The 8,231-nt window shown below is 49.2% G+C and overlaps 1 pseudogene; it reads right to left on the reverse strand.

The window, feature by feature from the left end:
• Window positions 1–251: 251 nt before the first annotated feature.
• LOC114776761 (leucine-rich repeat-containing protein 9-like) lies at window positions 252–8,212 on the reverse strand (annotated as a pseudogene).
• Between the last annotated feature and the right edge of the window lie 19 nt (window positions 8,213–8,231).

Raw genomic sequence — 8,231 nt, forward strand, 5'->3', positions numbered from 1 at the left:
AGGACATTGGTTGTGTGGTAGGTAGGTTGTGGTAATGTTGATTACTAGTTATGGAAATGTTTCTTTAAGAGGACATTGGTTGGGTGGTAGGTAGGTTGTGGTAATGTTGATTACTAGTTATGGAAATGTTTCTTTAAGAGGACATTGGTTGGGTGGTAGGTAGGTTGTGGTAATGTTGATTACTAGTTATGGGAATGTTTCTATAAGAGGACACCGGTTTGGAGGTAGGTAGGTTGTGAGAATGTTGATGGCTAGTTGTGGGAATATTGCTCTAAGACGGCATTGGTCAGGTGGTAGCTAGGTAATGGGGATGTTTCTCTAAGAGGACATTGGTTGGGTGGTAGGTAGGTTGTGGTAATGTTGATTACTAGTTATGGAAATGTTTCTTTAAGAAGACATTGGTTGGGTGGTAGGTAGGTTGTGGTAATGTTGATTACTAGTTATGGAAATTTTCTGTTAGAGGACATTGGTTGGGTGGTAAGTCGGTTTGTGGGAATGCTTGATTACTAGTTATGGAAATTTCTATAAGAGGACATTGGTTGGGTGGTAGGTAGGTTGTGGGAATGTTGATGGCTAGTTATGGAAATGTTTCTATTAGAGAACCTTGGTTGGAGCAGTTGGATGGTTGTGGGAAGGATATCTGTACCTGTATTTTGTTCATAGCCAGAAAGAGTCTGTGCAGTTGTATTAGTGGTTGAAGGTTGTTCAGCGCTCGGATTCGGTTCTCCACTAGGTGTAGCTCCAGCAGGGAGGACAGGGTACAGAAGGAGTTTTCTCCAAGTGTTCTGATGCGGTTCCGGTCCAGAACCAGCTCTCTGAGTGAACAGAGGCCGTTCAGGCCCTCCACGCTTTTAAATCTCATTACCTGTTTAGAGCAGCTCAGCTGTTTTAGTGAAATCTGGTGCAGTTATTTCTGAGTCTGTTATATAAATCACACATAATAAAGATCTGTCTCAAGATTATTGGAATTAAAACACACCCACTTCAGCAATACCTTGGAGGAACAGAGCTCGAAGATTGGTGGAGGCGACTGAGCTGCAGCTCAGACAGGTTTGAAATGCCATTGTAACCCAGATAAAGCACCTCCAGGCTGGGCATGATGGGGTCCAGGGCAATCACCAGGAACACTGTCCCTGAGAGAGGGCCGAGAGAGTGTGTATGCTCAGCAGAGTCAATGTGTGAGAGTGTGGGTGGGTGTGGTCGGTTCCCTACCGAATGGTCTTGCTGCTGTCTGCTGGCCGTAGCCGCTGGAAGGAACCCGGTTGTAGAGCATCTGCCTGCTGCTCAGCTGCACTGAACCCTTCTCACGTGGGAGGATCGACTCAACGTGGTTATAGTTCAAACACAGGATCTAAAGACGTGTGCAGTTAGAAAACTACAGACGGACAGAGAGGCAGACGTCAGGCAGAAACACACAGGACCCACACACCTTCAGCTTGGGCAGGCAGATGAGACCACAGAAGGAGGTGAGGTTGTTGTGCTCCAGGTTGATGCTGTGCAGGTTGAGGAACAGATCAGCAGGAGACAAATCCACCATCCTGCAGCACAAATGTCTGTTCCTCAGTTCTTTCCAAAATTACTCCAAATCATTTTGCCATCTGACTTTCATGGAAAAGGCCTTTGTGCCACACTGTGATGATATATCTGAACTACCTGATGGAGCAAGATGACAGCTCTAGTTTTGATATTTCAGTGAAGTTGGAGTGGCCCAGTTTCTCAGAGACCATATCTGGAGTCAGCCTCCCTCCAAACATGTCCCTGGCATTTTCACGCTCAGACGTTTCCTTCAGAAAATCAAACAAATCATGAAGGGTAAGTAACCCTGACTGGTGATATCTAGATTCAAAGTTAGTGCAGACATTGACAAGTAGAGTGAGATGTTTAAAGTGAGTTTAAAGTGAAGTGATTGTCATTGTGATACACAGCGCAGCACACGGTGACACAACGAAACGTGTCCTCTGTATTTAACCATCACCCTGAGGGAGCAGTGGGCACCATGACAGGCGCCCGGGGAGCAGTGTGTGGGGACGGCGCTTTACTCAGTGGCACCTCAGTGGCACCTTGGTAGATCGGGATTCGAACCGGCAACCTTCTGATTACGGGGCCGCTTCCTTAACCACTAGGCCACCACTGCCCCACGTACAGGTACATGGACAGGCCCTGTACAGGTTTTGCAATAGAAAATGATTCTCTGTCACCCTCTCCACCAATTCATCAAAAATGTATATTTGGAGTGATGAAGTAAACAGTATAATATGTGGAACAGATCTCACCACGGTGACGCCGTCCAGTGCACGGAGTGAAGGCAGGTGGAACACGACGTACATGCGGTAGTTCACCTGCCTCTCCACTAGAGGGTTTCCATACAAGTCCAAAATGATGAGGTTTGTCAGGGCCTGGAAACAAGGAAAGAGAAAATCATTTCAGCATCCAGTAGTCCATTCCCCTTCAGGATGGCTTACAGGGCCAGATCTTGTACCTTCAGGTGGTAGATGTCCCTAGAGGTGGCAATGGCGTTGTTGCCCACGTAGAGCTTGAGGAGCGAGCGCGCCCTCTGTACTCCGTACAGACGGTCAATACTGTTCTTCTCCGCAGACAGGAAGTGCAAGTTGGGTAGGCGGTCAAGGACAGAACCGTCCAGAGAGCCGATCTGGTTCTCATTCACACTGAGACGCGTCAGACAGGGGAGCTGGTCCAAACCTGGTGGAGAGAAGGGAGAATGTCTCAGAGACAGACAGGTAGGCAGGCAGGTGTTGGACAGACTGACGGACCATGGAGGCTGGTGAGACGGTTCCTGTCAAGAGAAAGCTCCTCCAGCTTCAGGCAGCACTGCAGACCCTCCAGGCAGCTCAGCTTGTTGTGGTTGAACGAGGCCCAGCGCAGGTTCACCAGTCTGTCCAGACCGGAGAGACAGGAAAGACCCTGACTGTCCAGGCTCAGAGCCGTGATCTGTCGAGGCTCGGCAGAGGCAGAGATTAACTGAGCTGCGATCATATGGATTTTATGCACACAAAATGTAACATGTTTGCATTAGTAATGGTTGATGTGTTTGAGATTGTGAGCTACACCTTGCTGGTCCAGTCAGGTGGAAGGTCATGGAGCTCCCAGGGACTGGGGCGAACCTGAGACATCAGGTGAGCTGTGGAGAGGAGACTGAGGCTCCGTGGACGATTGCAATCTGTACGAGAGTGGTCCAGGAGACAAGCCTATACACACACAAACACTAACTTCATCTCTATAATGTGACTTCTGATTATGGGGCCGCTTCCTTAACCGCTAGGCCACCACTGCCCCAATGTCCCCCACAACCCGCTGCCCCGATGTCTGAAGTTATCTGCTGTACCTGGCTGATTCTGGATCCTGTAGTCCTCAACGCAGCAGCAGCAACAGCTTCCTCCTCTGACACCAGAACATCGTCCAGATGTGTGAGGGACCTGAGACACCCTAGCAGCACCATTCTCACAGAGTCTGACTGGAACACACATGCATACACATACACTGCAGTGGAACTGTCTTCTCAGAAGATGGTGTGGTGTGTGACCTCTGTCCTCACTTGTCCCAGGGGTTTGTAGCGAGTGTCAAGGCGTAATAGAGCAGGGGCTTGTTCTTGCAGGATGGCCGCCTCATCTTGTGGATGGGTCAGGAGGTTACAGCATAGGTCCAACTGTTGAAGGCGTGGCAGGGCACGGACTCCGCCCAGAGATGTCACATGGTTAAAACTGGCATCTACAGACTCCAAATTGGACTGCAGAAAGAAGACAGTGGATCCAACCTATTTTCAGTTGAGGTTCTACAGAACGTGTCTACAGAACATGCTGGTTTCTTCTTCTGCCTTCCGAATGAGCTATTGAGGCAACTGACAAAATCTGGTGCTCAAAAGGGACAGTCACTGCTTTCTAAGGAGTAAATCGTTCACCTTTAATCATCTGGTTAATGCGGGTCTGCATTTCTTTGAATAATACATGCGATTTAACGGAGTATGGATGCTCTTTAAAGAGAACGAATAACCCGAGGCCCAGATAAACGTCTGCCCCGTGCTTTCTGGAGCTCACCAGGTATGAGATGTCATCCAGATGTGTGAACTCATTGAAACTGATTGTCAGACTACGGAGACCAGTCAAACAGGATATCTCCTTCAAACTGCTCAAGCTGTTGCCATGGAGATTCAGCACCTGGAGATGGGGAGAAGAGACATGCAACACTGTACTAAAGCTATAGATTTTTGATTAAGTTCTGATTGGCCTGTGTTGAATGGTGGATTGTGGGGAAAGGAGTGTGTTGCTTCACGTCCTCTCTCTCTCTTACAGTTATCTGGCTCAGGATGTTGGCTTTGGCTACATTCAGTAGGGTCTTGTCACTCAGACTCAGCATCTTTGTTCGAGGCTTTAATGCTGGCTCCATCCCCATCACCGCTTCATCCTGTGCCAGGATGTTTATTGTCATGTGATCATCTAAAGTTGGAGTTGGGTGAGGGTTACTTTCTAATGAGTAATGAGAGCTGATCCTGGTCCTGTGGGAATTATAGATGAGGAAGCACATTTCAGGAGGATAGTGGTCTGAACAATTACCAGTAGAGTTGTTCATTGTGAAGGTGGTGTATGATATGATGTATTGTGGGTAGGTTACAATATGAAATGTGTGGGGTTTTAGGTGAGATGTGAGGGTGATGTAGGTGAGTTGTGAGATAATGTAGGTGAATTGTTAGGTGATGTAGGTTAGGTATGAGGTGATGTAGGTGAGTTGTGAGGTGTTGTGTAAGGGGGTGTTGGTGAGATGTGAAGTGATGTAGGTGAGGTGGTGTAGGTGAGTTGTGAAGTGTAAGTGGGTGTTGGTGAGATATGAGGTGATGTAGGTGAGGTGTAAGGGGGTGTTGGTGAGATATGAGGTGTGTAGGTGAGGTATGAGGTGATGTAGGTAAATTGTGAGGTGGTGTAGGTGAGGCAAAAGTAAAAGCGATTGTTTTTGTCATTGTGATACACTGCAGCACAGCATATAGTGACAGAACAAAATGGGTCCTCTGCATTTAACTATCACCCTTAGTAAGCAGTGGGCAGCGTGTGTAAGGCGTGTGTGTGTGGGGACGGTACTTTGATCAAGGGGACCTCTGTGGCATCTTGGGGATTTGAACCTCTAACCTTTTGGTTATGAGTCTGCTTCCCAAACAGTTAGGTGCCACCACTGTCTCAAGGTGGTGTAGGTGTCAGGTGATGTAGGTGAGATGAAGTGTGAGGTGGTGGAAGTGAAGTGGCGTAGGTGATCCAGGTATGGTGAAGTGAAGTGTGACGTGATGTTTTTGTGCCCTCACCTCTGTGATGTATTCAAAATCGATGAAATATTCTGGCAGCACGAGCTCATGGTCAAACACAAACCACTCAGTCTGTTTCTGACTGCAGCCACATTCATCATGGGAGCTGGGGCTGTTTACACAGCCACCATATACACACAGTTAGACCCACACATAGCATATGCAAAAAAAAAAAAAAAAAGTGAAGTGATTGTCACTTGTGATACACAGCAGCACAGCACACAGTGCACACAGTGAAATTTGCCTGCATTTAACCCATCACCCTTAGTCAGCAGTGGACAGGGCCCGGGGAGCAGTGTGTGGGGGCGGTGCTTTGCTCAGTGGCACCTTGGCATATCGGGATTCGAACCGGCAACCTTCTGATTACGGGGCCGCTTCCTTAACCACTAGGCCACCACTGCCCCCATATATATATAACATATATGTGAAGGATAGATGTGTGTGTGTACATGCCCTCACACACCTGGTCCTGTGTTGGCGCTGCGGTAAACTGAGTGGACTTTAGGGAAGTGGGCGGGGTTTATTGGAACGTCGTCCCTCACCGCAACGCTTTTGCCCAAGAACACTTTACAAATGATAAGCTGGCCTGCAGCAGAAAACACACACACAGAGTAGAAGGTCACAGATGCATGAATGTAATGAACTGAACTTGCGTGTTTCCCAAGCCTGCTTCTGGAGGAACCTCTGCCGGCCATTAAGAAGCACTCGAGCTTAATTACGGTGGGATTGGACTGAAGACCAGGGTTGGGTAACACTGCTGACCATGTTTGAAGGGGACGGGCCCTCTTCCTAAGTTCTGCCCACTCCATCCGCTCTCTTCAAACTGTATCCGGAAACGTTCTGCAACGCTCAGGCTGCTGGACAGTGGCACTGCCCGCTCTCTTCCCTGCATCTGGGACAAACGCAGACAGCCAATCATCCTAAACTTTATTCTTCCTTTAGATCATTCCGTGGCTCTCTGTAAAGAACATAAAAAAAAAGACATACCATGTAGAGATCAGCACTTTTAAGGCCGTACTCTGGGATGTCCAGGATCTCGTTTTGTCCGGGGCGTGTCCAGGATCAGGCACGTAGAACAGATATTCCAACGAGCGCTTGTAACTCCTGCCACGCAGAAATGAGACGGGACGGGGCTTTTTTAAACAAACGCGGGATATGACGATGGTTCTGTCGTACTGAGCCTCACTGTGAGACGAACGGCGAGTCGCTGCTGGCCAGCAGGCTGTGCAGTCGGTCCTCGAAGCGCGAACGAAGGGCGCGGTTCTGGATTCTGATGATCCGGTGGACTTTTAACCCTGTCACCCCGTGCCGCGTGTAATCCCAAGCACAGAAACGGGAGAGCAGGAGCTCGTGACAGGAGGTGAACCTGCGGGGCAGAACAAAGGAACATATTCCTGTTTCGTTCCTTTTAATACGATCGGGTTTCGCAAATTATGACCGGAAAATAGATCCGAGGTAGACACCAGGGGGCGCTGGGGCTGCCCTCCTCAAAGCGAACGTTGCCCACGGTCTCCAGCTCCGTCAACAGAAAATGGACCATCAGCTCTTTTCTGGCCGTCAGCAACTTCAGGTCCAGCTGGTACTGATGCTCCAGTCTGCAGAGAGGAGCAGAGCAAACTCAACCACTTGTCACATACTTTGCCGGTGACCTCTGCACGACCACACCCTACAGGCTATGTCCACTTGATCACATTTACATTTACATTTATGGCATTTATCAGACGCCCTTATCCAGAGCGACTTACAATCAGTAGTTACAGGGACAGTCCCCCCCTGGAGCAACTTAGGGTTAAGTGTCCTGCTCAGGGACACAATGGTAGTAAGTGGGATTTGAACCTGGGTCTTCTGGTTCATAGTCGAGTGTGTTACCCACTAGGCTACTACCACCAATCACAGCACGCAAACCCGATAGCCACATATCACTGGACACTTAACACTGGCAATGCGTTAAAAGGAACCTCTACACCTGCCATTGTGATACACTGCAGCACAGCATACGTGACACAGAGAAACGTGTCCTCTGCATTTAGTGAGCAGTGGGCAGCCATGCAAGGCGCCCAGGGACCAGTGTGTGGGGACGGTTTGAACCTGCAACCTTCCGATTACGAGCCGGCTTCCCTACCCGCTAGGCCACTAGGTGAAGCGAGTCCAGTATAAATGTGAATCTGCTGTGTAGTGAACAGTTGATGACACTCACTCCTCCATCCTGAAGTTCCACCTCTTTAGCCTCTTTTCAGCGCGGCCATTTTACCCAGAATCCTCTGCTCCGGGTTGCGTTTCAGCTGCGGTGTGTTGCTGAGGTCAGCGAAGGCTCCAGACTGAGCTGAACACTGTTCTGCCAAGTGCTCTGATGACCTGCCCCCAGACTGCAACTCTGATAGGTCCAGTTCCAGCTACACACACACACACACGCACACTGTAGCTGCAGCAGAAATGAGAGTTGTTCCCAACGTGTGTAGCCACACTGCTGTGGAACTCACGCTCTTGTGGGTGTAGCTGAGGGTGCGGATCCTGTCTGCAGGCAGCTGCAGGCGTGTCTTCTTCTTCTCCAGCAGCTGAAGTTGAGCCTCCCTGAGCTGCCTCTGGATTGAGCGCATGCGCATGCTGTAGTACATCATCTTCTTCTGCACCGTGGACTGCAGGGACACATGCAGGTGAAGGGAAGTGAAAGTGAACAGATAGTCATTGTGAAACACTGTATTCTACACACACACACTCAGGTCTTACCTCAGCTGCATCCTTCACCTGTTTGCTGGACACAGTGTAGCCGTCCAGCCGCAGCAGGTGAGGTAGGTGGTACAGTATGTGTGTGGAGTAGTTACATAGCAGGCAGATGGGGTTCGGGGAGGACTGGGTGTCACTCAGACTCAGTTCTCTCAGCTGATCCAGTCTACTTAAATACGTCAACTCCTATAAAACCACAAAA

This window comes from Denticeps clupeoides, unplaced genomic scaffold, assembly GCF_900700375.1.
Source record: "Denticeps clupeoides unplaced genomic scaffold, fDenClu1.1, whole genome shotgun sequence".
NCBI classification, from domain to species: domain Eukaryota; kingdom Metazoa; phylum Chordata; class Actinopteri; order Clupeiformes; family Denticipitidae; genus Denticeps; species Denticeps clupeoides.